This window comes from Pelobates fuscus, chromosome 2, assembly GCF_036172605.1.
Source record: "Pelobates fuscus isolate aPelFus1 chromosome 2, aPelFus1.pri, whole genome shotgun sequence".
Classification (NCBI taxonomy): domain Eukaryota; kingdom Metazoa; phylum Chordata; class Amphibia; order Anura; family Pelobatidae; genus Pelobates; species Pelobates fuscus.
The window spans coordinates 76,305,482-76,328,872 of record NC_086318.1 but is presented as its reverse complement, the minus strand read 5'-3'; the positions used below and the strand labels follow the sequence as shown (position 1 = coordinate 76,328,872).

Below are 23,391 nucleotides of genomic sequence, written 5' to 3'. Positions count from 1 at the left end.
CGAAGTCTATGGGGAGGGAGGGGGACGAAGTCTATGGGGAGGGAGGGGGACGAAGTCTATGGGGAGGGAGGGGGACGAAGTCTATGGGGAGGGAGGGGGACGAAGTCTATGGGGAGGGAGGGGGACGAAGTCTATGGGGAGGGAGGGGGACGAAGTCTATGGGGAGGGAGGGGGACGAAGTCTATGGGGAGGGGGGGGGAGATGAAGTCTATGGGGAGGGGGGGGAGATGAAGTCTATGGGGAGGGGGGGGGAGATGAAGTCTATGGGGAGGGGGGGGAGATGAAGTCTATGGGGAGGGGGGGGAGATGAAGTCTATGGGGAGGGGGGGAGATGAAGTCTATGGGGAGGGGGGGAGATGAAGTCTATGGGGAGGGGGGGAGATGAAGTCTATGGGGAGGGGGGGAGATGAAGTCTATGGGGAGGGGGGGAGATGAAGTCTATGGGGAGGGGGGGAGATGAAGTCTATGGGGAGGGGGGGAGATGAAGTCTATGGGGAGGGGGTGGATGAAGTCTATGGGGAGGGGGTGGGTGAAGTCTATGGGGAGGGGGTGGGTGAAGTCTATGGGGAGGGGGTGGGTGAAGTCTATGGGGAGGGGGTGGGTGAAGTCTATGGGGAGGGGGTGGGTGAAGTCTATGGGGAGGGGGTGGGTGAAGTCTATGGGGAGGGGGTGGGTGAAGTCTATGGGGAGGGGGTGGGTGAAGTCTATGGGGAGGGGGTGGGTGAAGTCTATGGGGAGGGGGTGGGTGAAGTCTATGGGGAGGGGGGGAGATGAAGTCTATGGGGAGGGGGGGAGATGAAGTCTATGGGGAGGGGGGGAGATGAAGTCTATGGGGAGGGGGGGAGATGAAGTCTATGGGGAGGGGGGGAGATGAAGTCTATGGGGAGGGGGGGAGATGAAGTCTATGGGGAGGGGGGGAGATGAAGTCTATGGGGAGGGGGGGAGATGAAGTCTATGGGGAGGGGGGGAGATGAAGTCTATGGGGAGGGGGAGGATGAAGTCTATGGGGAGGGGGAGGATGAAGTCTATGGGGAGGGGGAGGATGAAGTCTATGGGGAGGGGGTGGATGAAGTCTATGGGGAGGGGGTGGATGAAGTCTATGGGGAGGGGGTGGATGAAGTCTATGGGGAGGGGGTGGATGAAGTCTATGGGGAGGGGGTGGATGAAGTCTATGGGGAGGGGGTGGATGAAGTCTATGGGGAGGGGGTGGATGAAGTCTATGGGGAGGGGGTGGATGAAGTCTATGGGGAGGGGGTGGATGAAGTCTATGGGGAGGGGGTGGATGAAGTCTATGGGGAGGGGGTGGATGAAGTCTATGGGGAGGGGGTGGATGAAGTCTATGGGGAGGGGGTGGATGAAGTCTATGGGGAGGGGGTGGGTGAAGTCTATGGGGAGGGGGTGGGTGAAGTCTATGGGGAGGGGGTGGGTGAAGTCTATGGGGAGGGGGTGGGTGAAGTCTATGGGGAGGGGGTGGGTGAAGTCTATGGGGAGGGGGTGGGTGAAGTCTATGGGGAGGGGGTGGGTGAAGTCTATGGGGAGGGGGTGGGTGAAGTCTATGGGGAGGGGGTGGGTGAAGTCTATGGGGAGGGGGTGGGTGAAGTCTATGGGGAGGGGGTGGGTGAAGTCTATGGGGAGGGGGTGGGTGAAGTCTATGGGGAGGGGGTGGGTGAAGTCTAGGGGAGGGGGTGGGTGAAGTCTATGGGGAGGGGGTGGATGAAGACTATGGGGAGGGGGTGGATGAAGACTATGGGGAGGGGGTGAGTGAAGACTATGGGAGAGAGGAGAAGACTATGGAAGGGGGGGAAAAAAAATATTCTGTACAAACTGTCCCATAGTAAGAAACACTATGGGACAGTTTGTTCAGAATATTTTTTTTCTGGGTTTCTTACTCTAAAAACTAGGTGCGTCTTATGGTGAGGTGCGTCTTATGGAGCAAAAAATACGGTATATGCTTTTTCTAGGTCTTAGGGAAATGTATTCATATAGGGTACAATTAGAGACTAGAGTCTAGTTTAGTTTTGACATGCATCTTATTGCTCCCTTGAGAAAGTACTTGATGATGCAACATGGTCACCATACTAACCAGCATTAAATAGACAGTACTGTACTGAAGAGTAAATTGAAACAGTCTTTACATAAAGCATTTCGGCAAGCTGAAGTGTTTTAGGTGTCCGAAGTGTCCCTTTAAAGGTATACTATCACTTTTAATAATTCCCAGGGTATTCAAACATGTTGGGATCCAATCTGGTAATTGCTGTGATGTCTCACCAGTGGGACAAGGAGCAATAAACATGTACATATCACTCTTTGTATAAATAGGGTGCTTTACTAGTGAGATATCCAGCAAAGCAGCATCTTACTAGGTTTGGAAAATCCCATATAGCTTTACGATATACCAACATTTTCATTTGACAGGTCATACCCAAGATATCAAACCACAATACCCATTCTTTAATAATAATTTTTCAGACATTTTTTTGTCAAGCTGACAATGTATTTTAGTTTTACATAGCTCAGTCAATTATATCAATCTTGGAAACAAATGCAAAGTTGTCTATGTCTTAAACTGAACCTGCAACTCCAACATTTAACTACTACAGTCTGCATCGACCAAGTAAGCTACTCAGTCTCAAATTTACTGTAACCCAGAGTGGATGAGATTCAAACTCCTCCCCAGTATTACTACTTCCTATTCTTACAATGTAACAAGGCATAAGAACACAAGATTTGGCAATCTCGTTTTCAGTCTGTAGTGCCAATTATCTAACATAATATCTACCTAGTTTTGTAACAAAATACAAGACAGGTCAAGCAAATGTTGACTTTACTCTGTGTTCAGATACAAACATAATGAGTCATTATTGAACTAGAAATTAGAGAAGTGAATGAAATACCAAAATCACCTATAAATTAAGTAAAACCTGTATTGCTATGGTTTCTTTTAAAGGGACACTATATTCGCCATAAAAACTACAGCTTAATGTAGTTCTTCTCGTGAGTATATTCAGTCCATTCAGGCCTTTTGCAGTAAACAATGTCTTTTCAGCATAAAGGCAGTGTTTATATTACAGCCTAGGAACACCTCTAGTGGCCACTCCTCAGATTGCTACTTGAGGTGCTTCCAGCGGCATCTACTCTTACGCCTGGACTGGACTCTGATTTGCCCTGCTTGGGACACTTCCCCTAGCAAGGAAAATCTCCTCAGTGACGTTACACCACTAACATTTGGATACTCCCATGTCAGCTCTAGAAATGACGGCTAGGGAGTTTTCATAGGAATACAAAGTGCGCATGTACTGTGATTGCTATGGGTGGAGAGCAGAGGGACCTCCTGATGGAGGTCTTTTCTGCTCTCCCTTGTCAGTCTGAGGCTTTGAATGACGGGTGGAAGGAAAACCTAATTTTAAATAGGTTTTTCTCCTAACCTATACATTTGCTAGCAAAACTGCGAGCACAAGGTATATACAGAATCTTCTGCCATTATAATATAAATAATATTATGCATAAGTTGTTTGGGACAAGACAGATCCGTTTCAAGTCCACAAACATCTGCATTGCTATAAAATTAGCCACCAGTGACTTAAATGCAACAAGAACCGTGTAAGGGGTTTACAAAGTGTAAATCGTTCTTCAGTAGGAAATCCTGGCAGGAATTTCCTTTTATATACACATTCTTACGCAAAGGCAACATTGTATCCTATTTCCTGACAAATGGAAGTTACCTTGCACACCATTGGCTTAAGACAATTTAATATTTAATTGCTCTAGTATGTAATGTAAGAAGTCTACACGTGTAATAAATAAATAAATATATATTACAAGAAAAAAAAATAAAAAATACACCACCGACAATAAAGGGGAAGCCAAAAGAAAAATGTGCGTGTGTTTGTGTGGAGGGGGTGGGGAGATGGTTTCTGGCTCTGTTACAGTAATGTATAAAAATGCAGGAATATCAGAACAAAGCCAGTTAGCTGTATAGAAAGTGCTGAAACATACCAAAATTAAAAGTATGATAAAAATACAGAACACAACATGAACCATAGGCGGTGTCTCGAAATGGATCAATAGGCAACCTGTTATGCATGGTAAATATAATTACCTAAAATTGTAAGGACCCGGAACATACTAGCTCCTGGCGCTGCCCTTAGCACTATTATGGGTAAGTGGCAGGGGATGTTACATGGGGATCAGGGAATGTATCGTCTGCTCCTTTAGCATTGTCATGACAAAAAGTAACTTTCTTTTAATTTCCACACACCTGATTAAAAAAAGGCCTGCTGTAGTTTTTATGGTGCCAGGAGTGCCCTTGCTCCCTCTCAAAGTTTTTGTTATAACCTCAGTTTTGTTACAGCCATTTAAGAACAGCTGGACAACTTGCTTAGGGTCAACTGCCACATATTCTGCAGCCTGACGCTCCAGCAAGGAACTAAGCTGCAGGCTCATTGGCCAAGAGCATTACCCGGTAGAGCTTCTAGATGCAGAGGTGCGGGTGCCCAGCAAACCCTCTGCAGGCTCTACCCTCTACAGGCTCTAGAGCAGGAGTAGGCAATCTTTTACTAGTACTGTGCCAAAAGATTTTGAAGTCCCTTAGCATGCCGGTCCTATTTTTTTTAAATTGAAGTGTGTATGTTGGCGTATGTTCTGCTTGTGTTATTTATGGGTACTGCATATGCTTTGCAGCATTGTGTGCATGTGGGCCGTTATATTTTATATGTTCATGAGTAGTTTTTGGTAGTGTGTGAAACCAATGAATGTGGGCTGCTTGTGGAATGGTTTGTGATATGTCACATTGTGTGTTTGGTGGAGTGTGCAAGCATGAGACTGCATGGGGGGTTAAGCGCATGTATGTGGATCATCAGAGTCATTGTCGTTTTGTTTGTGGGGACTCTATTTGTGTTAGTGTGTAGGCTATTTGTATGAGGAGGTATTTAAGTCATCTTGCCCTGGGAATACTCTAGTTTATATTCACCTTATTTCCTTATAACTGAATGAAAAAAGCAGCAAGGCTCTGTCAGATCATCTCACGAGTACAGAGGACAGTAAAAGTTAAAAGACCAAGACATATCAGCCTTTTCTGAGTTTGTTGGCATACATACAGTCATAAAATAAACATATCTAATGGTAGGTGCTGAAGACCTCTGGCTTTGCCACACCAGTTTTAGAAATCAATAAAGAAATATAAAGTCCAACATGTAACAGGTGTCTTTACTTTGTGTATAGCAGCATGGTAACGTTGGGACTATACAGGAGGAGAGATGGATTATTTTTTATTTACTGGAATACATACTGTAACAGCATAAAGACCAAGTAAACCAAAAATAAATTGCAGCTGCAGCATACAGAAATGCAGATCAAAAGAATTACTTCATAGAACGAAATCCTGGCAAACAGATATGGAATGATACAGACCTTTGTTAAATAAAGATGTAATGTTCATGGCACTTCTGTAAACTAAACTCTGCAAGTCATCAAAGTTGTAACCCCTTAAGGACACAACTTCTGGAATAACATGGAATCATGACGGAATATTTCCGTCATGTGTCCTTAAGGGTTAAAGGAACACAAAACTGTATTCCTAACATAATAGGAACCCTCTGTGCCATGCTACACCCAGTGATCTATAGGGATAAAAAAAATATATATATTTAAAAAAAAAAAAAAAAATTGTACTTACCAAATTATAGCACCTATGTCCATCAGCGCCGAGTCGAGCTTCTCCTCCACCGACATAAGCCAATGGGGGAATCAAATGCACATGTGCGGCAAGCACCACGCAACCATTAGGCAAGCATTGATAATGCTTTCCCTATGGGGTTTTTCAACATGAGACTTAGTCATGCACAGCTTGAGAACCTCCAGCATTGTTTCACAGAATCAAACTCCGTGAAACAGCAGGAAGCACCTCTAGTGGCTCTCTGGTGGACAGCCACTAGAGGCAGTCTTAACACTGCAAAGTAAACATTGCAGAATTAAAGGGGACAGGGGCACTGTACCCAGACCACTTCAATGAGGATATTTTTGCTAATAGACAAGTAGAAGGTACAATGTTTTGGCATTTTGATTTGACACAGCACACAGTTTCCAAAGATCTAGGGAGGCTGTTTTCTTGGTGTACTCCGTTTGAATAGGCCCTGTAACGGAGCTCCGTGTACTCCGACCGAGTACCCTCCGTTGATGGATGCTCCTAGCGCTCTCAGAGGACTCCAAGCACTGCAGACGACACCACAACCACCGCAGGCTCCACAACCGCCGTAGCTTAACTGGAGCCGCGCCGTCTTCCGTCCACCCTGGATCGGCTTCTGTCCTCCAGGACCGTATGGGGAAGACCTCTCCTCCAGGAGAGCGTAACAGGAACAAACTCTTACAAGAGCTAAGTGATTAAGAGCTCAGGGGAATATGCAGAGCATAGCAATCCCCAGTGTGATACAGCAATTCCCTCCAATAACGAGACGAGGCTACGTTTTGAAGGGTCAAGAAGAACTGAGGACTGGAACACCCAGCCTGCTTTTTATTAGGAACCAATACACACAGGACACTCCCAGGGGGAGGATGAAAACAACCAATCATACGTATGGTAACACCCCCACGTCTCCTCCCCTCAGATAACCACATAACATAATTAAAATGTCCACATTTTTACTCAAGTTCTGGATGTACCCCAAAACCAAGGGGTACACCTTTAAATCCGGCACCGCTGGATAGCTCTTATTCAGGAGGGTAACATGTCCAAAAATCAGTTCATTCGGATGAATGGTTCGGGAGATATGGGAGTCCAAAGATTTGACCGACCGCATGGGTAAAGTATCCGAAAACAGTTCCATGCATTTTGGCCCTGCGGTCGGTCACAAACAAGGGAATGAAAACAGACGAATTGCCTGTGTTATAGAGCCTGGAGAGGGTTTGAATGAATTCCCTTGTTTGTGGGGTTCTTTCTACCGAACGGCGGGTCATTCGGTAGTTTCTATACGAATTTCTGGAAGTATGGAGGTCTCAGCGGTGTTTGCCTAGTCAAGTGTCCGATTTTAGTTCCAGACACTCGACGGCAAAACACCGCTGTTCGGTAGTTTAAGATGGCCGCCGCCACGTGTTTGTTTCCCGAATGGCGGCCACCCAGAGGACAAAGAATACATTACACTGATTGCAATTACCCGTTTGCAACATTGTTGCAAACTGTAATTGGAGGCACACTTATTCCTGGGTGGTCTGGTTGTTCGGTAGTTTCACTCAATATAATGAATGGAGTGATTCTACCGAACAATCAGATGAATGCTGCATACATATCACCCAGGTTAAACTTAACACATGAATACATATACAATATTACAGGCAGTACACTAGAATATGCTTCACAGTCTTAAAGGGACAGTAGTCCCAAAAGTCCCAATCTTTCCCTAGATGATTTTAAAAAGGGCCAGCAACAGCAATATACAGTATAACAAGCCCAAATATAAATCCTTAAATGTACCAGTTTTCCAGGGGCCATAGTCAGCGGGTAGGAGGCAGGCAAGCAGGCCTCTCCAGGACAAAGTGGCGAAGGGCACTTCGTCACAGGCCCATCTTAAAAGGTCAGTGGAAATAGGAACAGAAAACTTAGGGTTGGTAAACCCCATAATCAAAAGAGTCATTGTAGTCGTTATGAAGCTAGTAGGCCGCTATCCCTGGATCTGTACCAAACAAACAATTTTCGTGCAGCCGGACACAAAATGAAGGTCCACCAGCCACAGAACTGTGAGATAGCACCTGTAGAGTGTTACAACCATAACAGGCTTTAGAGTGCCCTTTAAAAATAAGTCCCTGCAGTTCTATTTAAAGGGACACTATAGTCACCTGAACAACTACAGCTTAATGTATTTGTTCAAGTGAGATCTATAGCTCCCTGCAGGCAATCTAATGTAAACACTGTATTTTCAGAGAAAATACAGTGTTTACATTGATTGATAGGAATACCTCCAGTGGCCGTCACTCAGACGGCCACTAGAGGGACTTCCTATCATGCAGGGCCCTAAAAAGGCCCTGTACACGTCAGACGTTTGAAAATACGTCTGACGTGTGCAGGAGAGAGAAGGCACTGTGTTGCGCGCCTTCTCTTTCCAGCCTGTCAGAGGAGAGGGGGGCGGGCAAAGACTGCGAGCTGAGCTGTCAGCTCAGCTCGCGACCGCGCACATGCGCGGTAGTGTGCTCAGGACTTCAGAGGGCGGCATGAAGTATGTGCGCATGTGTGGCAAAGCCGCGCATGCGCACAAGGGAGCAATGACGCTTCTAAATGGAAGCGTCTGATTGCTCCCTGCTCGCGCCCGCCTATTTCGTCATTTTGACGAAATAGTGGGCGCGGCTTTACGAGGCTCCCGGCGCTGGAACCAGGTGAGTAAAACTGCTTGGCTGGAGAGTCCCTTTAAATGTTTGCAGTGCACACCATATAGCTGTTAATTCTAAACAGAAAACCTTCACCATAATGACATTATATATGCGCCATTTTTAGTTTGACAAATTTAGGGTAATCATTGTCCAACAAAAGCCTCATTTTATTACTATTGGATAAAATTTCCAATCGATTGAATATTTTCGGATAAACTTCTAAAATTACTTTTTCCCAACATATTAAAAGATTAAAAAAAATATCTCACTGGAAAGCGTATACAACAATAATAAATAGAAGTCAAAGTGTTTGCTAATAAGAAAGGCTTTGTTCTTGGTCGGTTGTGTTTTGTTGTAAAGACCTTCTAAAAGACCGACCGGGGTAAAGGTACAAAATTTCCGTAGTACTTAAGGACCAAACGGAAAGAATTTAAATAACAGAAGCCCAATCGATTACATCTTAATTTTCTGTACAGGTAGAAAAATCCTCTGCTGAATTATACCCAAGATCATAGCAGGGAACTAAAAGTTAAAAATTATTGTGCAGATGGTTAGGGGGAATGGGAACACTGAGACAAGTACAGTTTTTCGGTTAACTTAACTTAAGTGATTGGTCATTTTCAAAGTTTTATTAAATGGTATAATTTTCAGAGAAATTCCCCTTTAAGGAATACTAGAGAGGAGTTCGAGATGTTCTCAAAACTACACTTTCTGGTTTCTGCAAGATACATCTCCAGCAGGGTGAATGCAGTTATTCATTGAGAAGTACTGCTATCTTACATACAGAAAGTAGGAGGAAAATAGATTTGAAAGTGCAAATAAATACACAAATGTAAAGAATAATTCACAGCTCAAAGATAAAAGGAAATTATAATGGCTAACTAAAAAGTTAGCGACTAGTTTTTTTTTTTTTTAGCCTTAAAGTGCCACCAAGTCCAAATACATTTATAAATTCCCAAACAACCAAAAAAATTTAAAATTGAATGAGAGAGATTTTTGTATAGCAACACATGTAGTTTAGCATTATTAATATAAATATATTTTTTCAGATTTGAGTCGACCACAATAACCACGGAATCACAATACTCTGCTGCTAGAGCGGATATAACAAAATAAATAAGTTATCTCAATGGTGTTACCACTTAAACACCTTCCCAAATGACAATCTTTGCCAATTCCGTCCACCTGATCTTGTCACCAAAACACCACGGGTAACTCACACAATGTGCGTGCGGATCTGTCAGAGCGCATTTGTGCCTGCCCCCCCTCTGATCGCATGAGAGGTGTTTTTACTCACACCATGATTGTTTTACCATGGCTAGTCCTGACTCCATGGCTGAGATCATCAATGAGATCATCAATATTTATGATCTCAGTTAAGCTAATGATTTCCCATAGGAAAACATTAGGGGAATATTGCGCATGCGCAGCAAAACACCAAGAAGTGCTAATCAGCATCTCCTCATAGAGATGAATTGAATCAATTAATTTCTATGGGGAACATTCAGCGCAGCCATGCAGACTGTGAAAAGGCAGTGTTTACATTGAAAACTCTTCAGGGACAGAGTATAAACAGAACCACTACATTAAGCTGTAGTGTCCATTCAAGAATTGCATTTTTCTCATTGAAAATTAAAATATATATTCGTTTCAAAAAAAAAAAAAAAAGGACTAACTTTCAGCTGGGTCCTAGATTCCAAACAAATTTGTCAAGCCATGCAGTAATTCCACGTCATTGTAAAAGTTTTTCACTTTATTTACTGACCCTTCTGGTCTTTATTCTGTTTTCCTCTAATTTTATGCTTGGTATACAGTTAATCCAGGCCTGTAATACATTTGCACACTGATCTATGAGAGAGTGAGCATTCCTAGAGCGTAGCCCCGACAGACTTGACTAAGGAAGTGGAGCATGAAGCTCCATCATTCGTTCAGCTCTGCCAACTATACAAAAAGAAAATTATTTTCTACTTTTACTTACGTATAAAGTAGGGTAATTAAATGTACATATACAGGCAAGATGCAGGAAAAACAACCTGCTGTCAGTACTTTAAAAAAAAAAAAAAAACATTGTGCCTGCAGGCATATTCACATTTTAAAAGACATGTGGAATGCAACACAGAATGTACATGACGTGCACTAACAGGCCAAACTGTACAGACTTTAGAAACATAAGGATTGTTTTTTATTTCACTAAGTATGTGAAAACTAAAAAAAATAAAAAATAAATTCTATGGTCCAACTACTATTGTGACGGAATCAACTTTGCCCCTGGCAAGCTTCCTCCCCACAGACCATGAACCCTTTCCAAATTGCAGCATAGTCACAACCTTGTAAAAGGTTAAAGTCATTTGGGGTGAGTTCCTCTGATCCAGATGCTTTTTGCATCATGGTTAGCTGAGGTGGCAAACTGCCTACAGATGTATGTTGTGTGTATGGATGCTGTGTTAGGGAAGGGAATTTTGGGGCTTAGATTCCCTAATGCCTTGCCTGAAGACACAGTAGGGGGAAATATAATCTCTGGACTGATCACAGATCTAATAAACATGTATCAGCCCTGACAGAGTGGTGCTAGGGGGGGTTCTCTGACACGGGACATCCTCATGCAGAGCTTGAGAACGTCCAGCATTGTTACACTGAATCAAACTCTGTGAAACAGCAGGAAGCGTCTCTAGTGGCTCTCTAGTGGACAGCCACTAGAAGCAGTCTTAACACTGCAAAGTAAACATTGCAGAATTAAAGGGGACAGGGGCACTGTACCCAGACCACTTCAATGAGATGAAGTGGTCTGGGTGCCTATAGTGTCCCTTTAAGTCTTGACGTGTGTGTGTGTGTGTGTGTGTGTGTGTGTGTGTGTGTGTGTGTGTGTGTGTGTGTGTGTGTGTGTGTGTATCACTGCTGCTGTTTAAGAGAGTAGGCATCAAGAAGAAAAGATCAATAACCATTGTGGCCTTGTCCAGTGGAAAAGGTCCCCATAGACACCAGTCCAGCTTTGGCAATGGGGTCTGGAGCTCTCCTCAGTCCCCCTGGTAGTGCTGACGAAGTTGGCTTAACAAACGTAAACAGTCTGAGTACAGGAGTTCCATTACAACTACAATTTATCGTGTTCATAAAGGGACAGTCTAAACACCAAAGTCACTTCAATTTAATAAAGTGATTTAGGAGCACATATGCTGCCCTTGCAGCGCTGCAGATGAAAACAGCGCTGTTTCTCAGAAATAGCGCAGTTTACATTTGCAATCCCTACACCAACTTCACGCTATCAGAAAGACTTCCACTTGATACATATAGCTTCAATTACCAAATCTATTTGGTGACCATTGTCAGCATGTAAAGTATTCCAAAGCCAGATATTGAGCACTGGCAACAGCTAAGCAAAGGTTGAAAGCACTGGCAACCAGGTTGCGCAGATAACCAGAAGTTAAGAAAATAAATTATCTGTTTACCAAAAGGTCCATTCAAAGATGTATGCAGGTTAACAACATTTCCACCCAAGACCCACCCAGAGGTCCAGTGGCTACTAGACATGAAAGCAGATCACGGTTTCCTCCCAGAATCTGAACCAGTCACCATCACAGAGGGAGATAGCCAAGAACGAGTAGCCCACATTCAGAGGGTGTCAGCCCCAGGAATTAATGACCCATATTTAAACTAACAATGCTGCAAGAACGCCTAGCAGCACAAATGAACCAGTTACAACCGTATTGTTCTGCCACCCTCACTAGCTAACACGAGGCAGAACAATACTGATCACAAAGGACCCTCACATGGGAATATAACTACTAGACAAATCCCCTGCCTCCCCTAAACATGGAAAGTCCTGTCAGGCATTATACCCTCCAAAATCGATGGGCACGAGTCAGCACATGAGCACATGAGTCAAAAGAGCATTGGAAGCAAAACCAAATAAAAGTACAACAGCCACAAATTACAGTTCCTGCACAATAATGTAACACCACAATCTTGAGATTAGAGACCCTACACAGAGCCAGTCACAACATGCCAGGCTTCAATGTGATGTCTGACCCTTCCATTAGTTACATCTTCCCCATACTCTATAGACACTTCTTTGCCCCAGGACAACCTAATTTATTTGTGAAATAGATTCAACAATAGCTCTTAGAAACATTCCTTGGAGATTCTGGCTCCATCACGCAGTTGCTGCAGACTAGTTGACTACACATTCATGAGACATATCTCCCATTCTGTCACTTCTGACATCAAATGACTGCAGGAGTCCTTTGTGGATCTAATTGACATGTTCATGATGATGATTATTATTATGATATTTATATATGGTAGCACCAACTTATTCCACAGCGCAGAATGGGGGGAGATTTAACAAACTAGACAATTACAAAATGATACAGGAACAATAGGTAGATGAAGACCATGCTCAAATGAGCTTAGTCTAGAGGAGGTGAGGTATAAATACACAAAAGGGCAGCAAAGGGGAGAGCAAACAAACAAGGTGGAAAAGTAGCAGAACTGGAGGTGAAAGTTGAGTGTGGCTCTTAAGGAGAGCAAGAGACATATGTGACACAGAAGTTACACTGGGAGGCCATAAGCATTTCTGAACAGATGGCTAGAAGACTAGGGGAGAGTCTGATGGGGGTAGACCGGGCATTCAAAAGGAAAGGAGCCGCCAGTGAGAAGTCCTGCAATCACTGGCAGAGCAGAGAGCCGCCAGTGAAAAGTCCTGCAGTCACTGGCAGAGCGGAGAGATCGAGAAGGGGCATATGAAACCAACCTGAGTGCCCATGTTCTTTGTGACATGGCACGCTGTCCTGCTGGAAATAGCCATTAGAGGTTGTGTCTTCAGTATCTATAAGAATGCCCAATTATAAAAAAAAAAAAATCACACAGGCTGTGGCATTTAAAGAGTGCTCTATTAATATAAAAGGGACTAATGTGTGCAATGAAAATATTGGTATGTTAAAGGGACACTATAGTCACCAGTGCAACTACATGTATGCCTGACCCTATAGTGTTAACACGACCATCTAGCCCCCCTGGGCCCCTCATGCCTCCATAAATATAGTAAAAATCTTACTGTATATTCAAGCCAGAAGCTGTAAGTCTGCATGCTGTTAGACTCAGGAAAAACAAGCAGTCTGCTGACATGTGATAGCCTGATCCAATCACAGTGCTTCTCCATAGGATTGGCTGAGACTGACAAGGAGGCAGATCAGGGGCAGAGCCAGCATGATTCAAACACAGCCTGGTCAATCAGCATTTCCTCATAGAGATGAATTGAATCAATGAATCTCTATGAGGAAAGTTCAGTGTCTGCATGCAGTGGGAGGAGATACTGAATCACAGGATGCTCGGGCACAGTAGATCAGAGTGGATTGAGGCATATTATGCCTCCATCAACTCAGAAGGCCCTCTGGTTCACTCTGAGTGACTGCAACTGGAGGTGTTCCTAGCTTTCAATGTAAACACTGTATTTTCTCAGAAAATACAGTGTTTACATGAGAAAGGCTGCAGAGAGCTATAGTTCTCACCTGAACAACCTCATTAAGCTTAAGTTGTTCAGGTGACTATAGTGTCCCTTTAAATCCCAATCAGTCTGAGATTATGTTTTTTTCCTGTATTCTACTATCAGGTTCTAGAGATCCTGTGCCCACTGTAGCTCTATATGTAATCATATAATAGTGGAACCCAGTGAGGCCTTCTGCTGATGTAGATTACCCACTTAAACATTTGAAGTGATGTGTATTCAAAGATACTTTCCTACATTATACTGCTATAAACCCTAACCAATGATTGAACAACAACTGAATCTCCGATATAAAGCTGCTTTGTATAAATTGTAGGTTATACATGTATACGACATGCATGACCATCAAAAATGCATGTATGTACATATTATAGTAATGGCACAAATGTGTACATTTAATACCATAGTATTAAAATATTGCAATAGCAATCCTAATCGGATTTAGGTTCAATTTAAAAAAAAAAAAAAAAAAAAAAAATTCCATAGATGCTCTGATTTGTCAGGTTCAATTTACATTTCTACAAATAAAGTATGTTCCGGTAATATCAGGTGGCTGACTTAGTGCGGCGGCGAGAGTGAGCTTTAATCTCCCTTCTCTGCAGGAAGATGACAGTAGCCCCGCTGCACCTCAGCTCTCCAGAAGGTAAGGAGACTAGGTGTTAAAAATAAAAAAAAGTTATTATTTGTGAGTGAGTATGCCTGTCCGTCAGTGGGTGTGGGTGTGGGTGTGTGTGTGTTCCCTCCAATCACATGGTAAAGATGTTTTTACTCTACCTTTTTTCCCACGCCATGTGGTGACGCCATGACTGGACCCACCTCCATGGCTAAGATCATCAATCTTGACGATCTCAGACAATCCAATGCTTCCCCTTAGGCAAGCATTGGGAGACTAGTGTGCATGCACAGCAAAATTCTAATGCGCCAATTTAAGTTCTCATAGAGATGCATCCGTATAAGTAACATTAACGTAATTGCTGCACAGTGTGAAGCACCTCTAGAGGCCATTTGAGTGACTGTCGCTAGAGGTGTCACCAGGCAGCAATGTAAACACTGCCTTTTGTCTGAAAAGTCAGTGTTTACATTTAAAAGCGTTCAGGGACAGGATATAGACTTCAGAACAACTAGATTAAGCTGTAGTAGTTCTGGTGACTATAGTGTCACTTTTAAAAATGCATTTATGGCGTTTATTTCTCTGGCTTCTAACTTTTCTAGCTGGCTCCTAGATTCCAAATAAATTTGTCAAGCCCTGCATGAGGCTAATCTGCAAATCGGTCTGTATGTTGTAAAAACTAAGCAAACTACAAGCTGTTTCCAAGATGACAGATTCCCTTTGCCATCCACTTTTCACAGTGGATGGCAAAGGGACCCTAACAGGATCTTATTGGACACAGGATAAGGGCACAATGTGGAGCAATCAGCAGCCCATGATGACTACTCCATGTTGTGCTAGAATTGCTATTTTTACATAACTTCCTCTGTGTCCTGCATGATCTTCACAACATGTTCTACATTTATGTTAACGGTTTCTCTGCTACTGAAAAAAAAAAAAAAAACAATTGTAAAGATCCTAGCCCAACATTAACCAGGAAGTTACTATCGGCATTATAACTACAGTGTTTCCAGCAATTTGTTTGCAATATGTATTATTTACTTTACCTAGATTTCCCAACAATCTTTAACAGGGTTTGCTAAATTATAGGTGTAATATGGATATTATAATATTAGGGATACATCCATGGTAACACTTTAAATTATTGGCATGGTGTATTAATCTAAATTAGAGCTTGCTATGCTCCTGCAAATTGGTATATGTCATAAATAATAGAGGCACAGTATATTGAGGGAAACTGAGTTGTGTTATACTAGTAGTAATAGAGGGATTCTATATGAAATGTGTATAAGTATGTTAGAGGAAATAGTGTTGTTTAGGTTAGGGACAAACTATACTAGGAGTAACAGTAGTTTGTCTACAACAGGCAATGTAGGTGTGCTATAAAATACATATTCCACATTTGAAATAATAGGTAGGGATCGACGATATAGATTTTTTTTTTAGAGCCGATACCAATAGCGATAATCTGAACTTTTAGGCCAATAGCTTACCGATATTCTGTATTTCTACACAAATCTACTGTTAACTGAACATGTTTATTATTTATTTATTAAGGTAAATGCACAAAATATATATATGACAGTCAGCATTTTTTACATTTTCAAGAATATATATGTGTGTAGTGGATGCAGTGTGTGTATAGTGAATGCAGTGTGTATATAATTAATTCAGAGTGTGTGTTTGTGTAGTGCGTGTGTATATAATAAATGCAGAGTGCGTGTGTATAGTGAATGCAGTGTGTAGTGCGTCTTACCTGGCCAGGGAGGGGGAAACGGCATACCCTGGGGGGCCGGGGTAGTGCTAGGGGGCCCAGCACACTCTTACTTACCTTCCCAGCAGCTCCCTTCCTCTCCCCTGTCTAAATCTTGCAGCCTGCGTGCGGAGTGTTGCCATGGTAACCCGTGGCAACACTCGGACGGCTGCGGGACTCGTGAGATTTAGACAGGGGAGAGGAAGGGAGCTGCTGGAAAGATAAGTAAGATTGTGCTGGGCCCCCCAGGACCCCGATGGCAGTCCTGGTCTGAATTATCGGCAATATCGGTATCTTTATTGGCAGATACTGATATTGCTGAAAATACAGAATATCGACCGATAATATCAGCCAGACCGATAATCGATCGATCCCCAATAGGTATATGCTATACTAGATGCATGCCTATTAGAGGTAATAAAGTTGAGCTATTTTCTGAGTAATAGGGGCTTGCCTACTAAAGGTAATAGAAGTACACCTACTAGGGGTACTTGGCATACTTTATACTGGAGGCATGCCTATTAGCGGTAACATAGTTGTACTATATTAGCAGTAATATAGGTATGTTATATAGAGGAATACCTATTACAGGTAATAGAGTTATACTATATTAGCAGTATTTGTTATATAGAGAGATTATAACAGATAATACAGTTATACTATATTAGCAGTATTAGGTATGTTATATAGGGAGATGTCTATTACAGATAATAGAGTTATATTAGCAGACAGTATTAGGTATGTGTTATATAGAGGGATGTTTATTACAGGTAATAGAGTTATATTATATTAGTATTAGGTATATGTTAAGATAAGTTGATTACAGATAAAGTTAAATTATATCAGTAATATGTCATAAGAGGTATTAGAGAGATGTTTATTACAGATAGAGTTATATTAGCAGTATTAGGTATATGTTATATAGAGGGATGTTGATTACAGATAGTTATACTATATTAGTATTAGGTATATGTTATATAGAGAGATGTTTATTACAGATAGAGTTATACTATATTGGTATTAGGTATATGTTATATAGAGGGATGTTTATTACAGATAGAGTTATATTAGCAGTATTAGCTTTATGTTATATAGAGTGATGTTTATTACAGATAGAGTTATATTAGCAGTATTAGCTTTATGTTATATAGAGGGATGTTTATTACAGATAGAGTTATATTAGCAGTATTAGCTTTACGTTATATAGAGGGATGTTGATTACAGGTAATAGAGTTTAGCTATATCAGTAATTGGTCATATAACAGGTTATATAGAGGGTGTTATGTTATTTAGTTTATAACGTTATTATTACACCAACACATCGCGGGCCGCGCTATAACCCCCGCCGTGAGATTATTTCCCCAGCAAATATAACACACGTGACTCGAGCACAGTACATATGGCGTGAGGTTACGTGCAGTTGCTATAGAGGAGGCGAGTTTAATTACCGGGTGTTTTGATGAGGTGTTAGGGCCTGGACTCTCCCCCTTCCAGTGCCGGCTCCCTGTTTCGGTCTTCAGGCAACCCTTTACTCGGTGCTCCGGCCCCTCCTTCCTTCCTCCTCCTCCTCCTCCTCCTCACCCTTTCCGGTTCCGGGTTGCCACGCCTCCTCCTCCTCCCATTAAAGCCTTTTGGGTTTATGTCATCTCGCAGGGCCGCCGCTGCCGCCTCCGCCTCCTCCCTGTCAGTCAGGTGAGCTCAGCGCGCGCGCGCGCTTGTGACTGGGCGCGGCCCCGCGGTGCGCGCTCGCGCACCCACAGAGAAGGGCGTGTCGCTGTGGCGGGGTCGCGCCAGCCGCCAGGGATGGGGGCGGAGTAACACTCGAAAAGGAGGGGGAGGAGGGGGGAAATACTATCTAAGGCGGGAAATGTGTCACCTTCCGCCTTACTCAGCCAGGCCTGCCCGAGCAGGGAGTGCAGCATGCTGTCACTCAGCACTGGCCGTCATTGGCGTGGGAACCAAAGGAAATCTGGGGCAGACCCTGTTTCATAATAATCCATGGCTAATCCATGGCTAATAGGTTAAACCATGCAGTTATCATTCAGGAGTCAATTAGAGGAATGGGATAACCAACTCTAATAATGTGTTTTATTTTTCTTATCTTTCTTAAAACGGATCTGTTACTTTCAGAGGGTCTGTATATTTTGCAAAGACCCCAAAAAGCGACATTTCTGGCTGGCACGCGGTGGCTGTGGGGTGCAGTCAAATTGATACCGGAGAAACTGACGGAAGCCAAGCACAGAGAGATGGACACAGGTTTCTTCAGGAAGGAAGAGATTCTTTATTCGGTTCACCGATCGGGACTCAGAGGGACTAATGTCACCAAAATACAACAAGTTCTGAGCCCCGGACAATAGTGCAGGCTCCTTATATAGGCACATAACTCCTCCCATATTAAGCTCCACCCGCACATTCTCTTAACCAATCAAAACAAATAAGAATTAACTTCCTGCTTGACCGCATGGCTTGTCCAGCATAATGGAGGAGGGGAATACTACATCCTGTATTCTCGCACATGCTCCGTACACTACTGATCGTATCTTGCCACGTGCAACCAACCGACCGATACGACAGCATATGCACGTACACATGCCACGTGGTAATCTCGGCCTACTAAATTTATTTTTACTGAGATTCCACCACATTCCCCCCTTTGATGCCTCTTGATATTTCACAATTACTTGAGGCATCACTTAACCTTGGTTTGCATACACCTCAGGTTACCATGAACCAGACCAGACTTTTCTTATGATGTGAATCCCTCAACACTCCTCTTCCTGCATTGCTTCTCCCTGATCTAGAGCCTCATATTTATATATAGCCATTATCTGTGCTGCAGCCTTCCTTTCTGCTATATTTTCTATCAGGCTTTGCACAGACCTAACTACTAAGGGAATAAGACATGGCAGGAGTAGACACAACATTAAAATCAGTATGACTCCGCCTACCAATGCCTTAAGCCCTCCAAACTGCTCATACCAGTTACCAAACCAACCACTTGGATTGTACCCTTTCCATACCTGAGTAGGCACATGCGCTAGTTTAACCATATGGCTAGTAAGCTCAGCTATTGCTTGCCCTTCGTCATCTATTTGAAGACAGCAATTGCTCAGGTTAAACTTCCCACATACACCTCCCTCTACTGCCAAAAGGTAATCCAAGGCTAATCTATTTTGGTACACCGCTGTCCTCATCCTGGTATTATGCTTCGCTAGAAGATTGAGCGCTTGTGATGTCTCGTTAGTAATAATCTCAACCACCGCCTGTAATCTTATAATGCGGTTGAACATATAAATTGGGGTTCTATATCCGAAGGTACCATCCTCTGCCCACGTGGCTGGCCCATAATAATCTATAATACGCTGGGGAGGCCATTCATCATCTTCCCAGGCACCTATCTCTATGGGTCCCCTTTTCTTTCTATGATTCACATCATACACTTTAACACCCAAAGTCTCACCTGTTTCAATAGGTAACAAGAAGAAGGATGGTTTGAGCATACCTAACACACATGCCCCTTCCCAGTCCTGTGGCAACTCCGAATAGGCCTTCTTACCACAGATCCAGTACAAATTTGCTGGGGCTTTCCAACTAGATGTGATAGATAAATCAAACCATACGTCCTTTAAATTGGCATATCTTGCAAACGGGTTAGATGGTTCTGAGACATTTGAAGCCGACCACCAAGTTGTATTCTTTGTATCATCATCATAAGCTTTTTGCCCTAGACAAGTTAACTCTCCTACAGAAGTATTAAATCTATGAACAGGTTTTTAGCGTTATGGGGGATCTTATTATCTATACTCATCTCTTCATAAAACGAATGGAATACCTGATGAGTTTGGGAGGTTACCGTATTGGTCTCTATCCCTATAAACAATACTGTCCCAGGGTCTAAACCCGTCCCATATATTTGAAACCCAAATAAATTACCATATCTATCCAAGAATTGGTCAGGATTATTTATAAGAATATGGACTGGAATGCATTCCATAGACTTACAGTATGGATTGGTAGGCAACTTAGTCACAATCATGTCCTTGTCTGCTGTCTGTCCCCAAGTTGCCCACCCCACACAAGACCAATATGGGCAAAAATTATAATCCCTATTTGGGCATCTAGGACTCACATACTTATTTTTACTACTGGGACATATATATTTATCATTAGACCCATACGTTCTCTCCCATCTAAGATCCCCACATACATTCCACGGCTTTCTACCACTTGATATTGCTTTACATGCATCAAATAGCAGAACACCCGAAGAATGTACGGATTCTAACACTGTTTTATTTATTAGGGTCCCCTGAGGATCTCCATTCCTGAGAGTCAACCAAATTGTACGGGGTTGATACTCTGGATTGAAGCACTTAGGTTCTCCTATCCCTAAATGGCATACACTATACTCTACATTTAAGTATCTACACCTAGACACATCACCTTTACACTCATATTGTGAATGCCAAATTAGGGTCTGGGAAATATGGTTAGTTGTTCTTGTAGTCTTAATGCATACCTCACAGCTAGGAGTGTCGGTACCTCTACCTTCCTGAATATAAAAATACATATAAATAAACATTATCACAAATACATCTTTCGTCGGCTGCATCCTCAGTCTTCGTCCGTGCGATGGCACCTCAGCTTCCAGGATGTAAGGGCTGCAGGGAATGGAGTTCTGCTCGTCTTCACAGGGGTCCCTTCGAGACTTTCCTGACTTTTAAATTACACGTCGGTGAGCGGACAGGCTTTATTATGGCCGTCTAAACACTCACTTACCAATCTCTGAAACAATAAAATTTGTAATCCACAAGTTTCCTCGTCACTCCAACTGAGTCGTGCGCTTTAACCGGATCTTGCAGGGATTCTCTGGATCTGATGTAGCTTGCCAAGAATCTACCGCTGCTGGTTTAACCCTGGAGTGATGAATCCACGGAGTCACTTCAGCCACTTTTATCGCTGTAGGGGTAGACAAAAGAACAACATAAGGACCTCTCCACTTGGGCCCTAACGGTACATTATTCCACTCTTTAATCCACTTGGTCTCCTGGGTGGTAACTATGAACAGGGGGATAAATATTCACAGGTAATCTATCTTGTACCCATTTCTGTACCTCCTCCATAGTCTTACCCAACTCTACAACCTGCTGCCGGGTAATTCCTTCTCCCAACTGACTCAAATCCCCCCTTAAGTTACCAAGTACGGGAGGTGGATGCCCATACATGATTTCAAAAGGAGAGAGACCCATCCTTCTGGTAGGTGTACTGCGAATTCGCAACAGAGCTATAGGCAAAAGGACGTTCCACTTAAGTTGGGTTTCCTGACACATTTTTGCCAACTGGTTCTTAATAGTTCTATTCATTCTCTCTACTTTACCAGAACTCTGAGGTCTATATGCCGTATGAAGTCTCCACTTTATACCAAGCATATGAGTCAGTTGTTGTAGGCACTGATGAACAAAAGCTGGACCATTGTCCGATCCTATAGAGCAGGGTAGTCGATATCGGGGTATTATTTCTCGTAGCAGGAATCTCACAACTTCTCCTGCTTTCTCTGTACGAGTAGGACATGCTTCTACCCAGCCTGAATAGGTGCACACAACTACTAGTAGGTAGCGATGTCCACCAGATTTAGGCATTACTGTATAGTCAATTTGTAGATCGGACATAGGGAGTCCCCCCATATACTGAACTGCTGATGGCTTTACTGGTCCTTGCCTTGCATTATTTTTAGCACACGTTACACATCTTCGTACAATGGCTTGAGTTAAGTTGGACAATCTTGGTATGTAGAAATGTTTTCTGAGAGATTCTTCTGTACTATCTCTTCCAGAATGCGTCCCGTTATGATAGTTTTGGACGATTTCTACCGCTAGTGATGCTGGAATAACTATTCTCCCATCTTCTAACTGATACCATTTGTTCTCCAAATACTTTCCAGGTTCAGTCTTTAACCACTCCTCTTCTTGAGCTGTATAAACCGGAGTCCATTGAGACAGTGGAGTTGGAATAAGAGCAGCTATATGTTCCACATATTCCTGTCTTCCTGATTCAGCGGCACGCTTAGCTGCACTATCTGCCATCCGATTTCCTTTGGTTACATCACCATCTCCTCTCAGATGCGCTCGACAATGTATAATACCGACTTCTTTCGGTTCCCATACTGCTTCCAATAGTTGTAGTATTTCAGCTGCGTACTTGATTTCTTTGCCCTCTGAATTCAATAGTCCTCTTTCTTTATACAAAGCTCCGTGGGCATGAGTGGTTAAAAACGCATACTTGGAGTCCGTGTAGATGTTCACTCTTAAACCTTCAGCCAATTGTAAAGCTCGTGTCAGTGCTATCAATTCTGCCTTTTGTGCTGATGTTCCTTTTGACAGTGGCCGAGCTTCTATCACCTTATCTATCGTTGTTACTGCGTATCCTGCATAGCGAATCCCTTCTTTCACATAACTACTACCGTCTGTATAATATTGGACCTCGGGGTTCTGGATGGGAAAATCACGAAGATCTGGTCTACTTGAAAATACTTCATCCATTACTTCCAAACAATCATGTTGACTTTCAGTAGGTTGCGGCAGAAGGGTAGCTGGATTTAAGGTATTTACAGTCTCTAAATGCACTCTTGGGTTTTCACACAACATTGCTTGATACTTGGTCATACGGCTGTTACTAAACCAATGATTTCCTTTGTAATCCAACAACGTCTGTACTGCATGTGGAACTCGTACATAAAGTTCTTGACCCAGAGTGAGTTTATCGGCTTCAGCTACCAGCAGGGCGGCTGCAGCTACGGCTCTTAGACAAGGTGGAAGAGTTGTTTAGACATGTAGGCAACAGGTCTTTGCCATGATCCCAAGTACTGTGTCAATACTCCCACAGCCATTCTTCTTTGCTCGTGTACATACAGGTAGAATGGTCGTGTGTGATCAGGTAGACCTAATGCTGGGGCACTCATCAAAGCCCTCTTCACATCTTCAAATGCCGTTTGCTGTTCTTGAGTCCATAGGAAGGGGTCGTGTTCTGTACCTTTGATAGCTGCATACAGAGGTTTCGCCAATATTGCATAACTGGGAATCCATATCCTACAGAAGCCTGCTGCCCCCAAGAACTCTCGCACTTGTCTTCTATTCTTGGGTGTTGGTATTTGGCACACAGCTTCTTTTCTCTCTG

At 43.1% G+C, this 23,391-nt stretch overlaps 1 protein-coding gene across 2 annotated transcripts in view; it reads right to left on the bottom strand.

Moving 5' to 3' along the window:
* Positions 1-17,774, bottom strand: part of PAK2 (p21 (RAC1) activated kinase 2) — a 44,811-nt gene extending 27,037 nt beyond the window's left edge. Inside the window, exon 1 of one of the 2 annotated variants that reach the window (XM_063442269.1) lies at positions 17,667-17,774. The gene's annotated coding sequence lies outside the window, so the exon portion shown is untranslated. Of the gene's footprint in view, positions 1-10,120; positions 10,223-17,666 lie in introns of those variants that run through there. The other variant, XM_063442270.1, reaches the window with a different exon arrangement.
* Between the last annotated feature and the right edge of the window lie 5,617 nt (positions 17,775-23,391).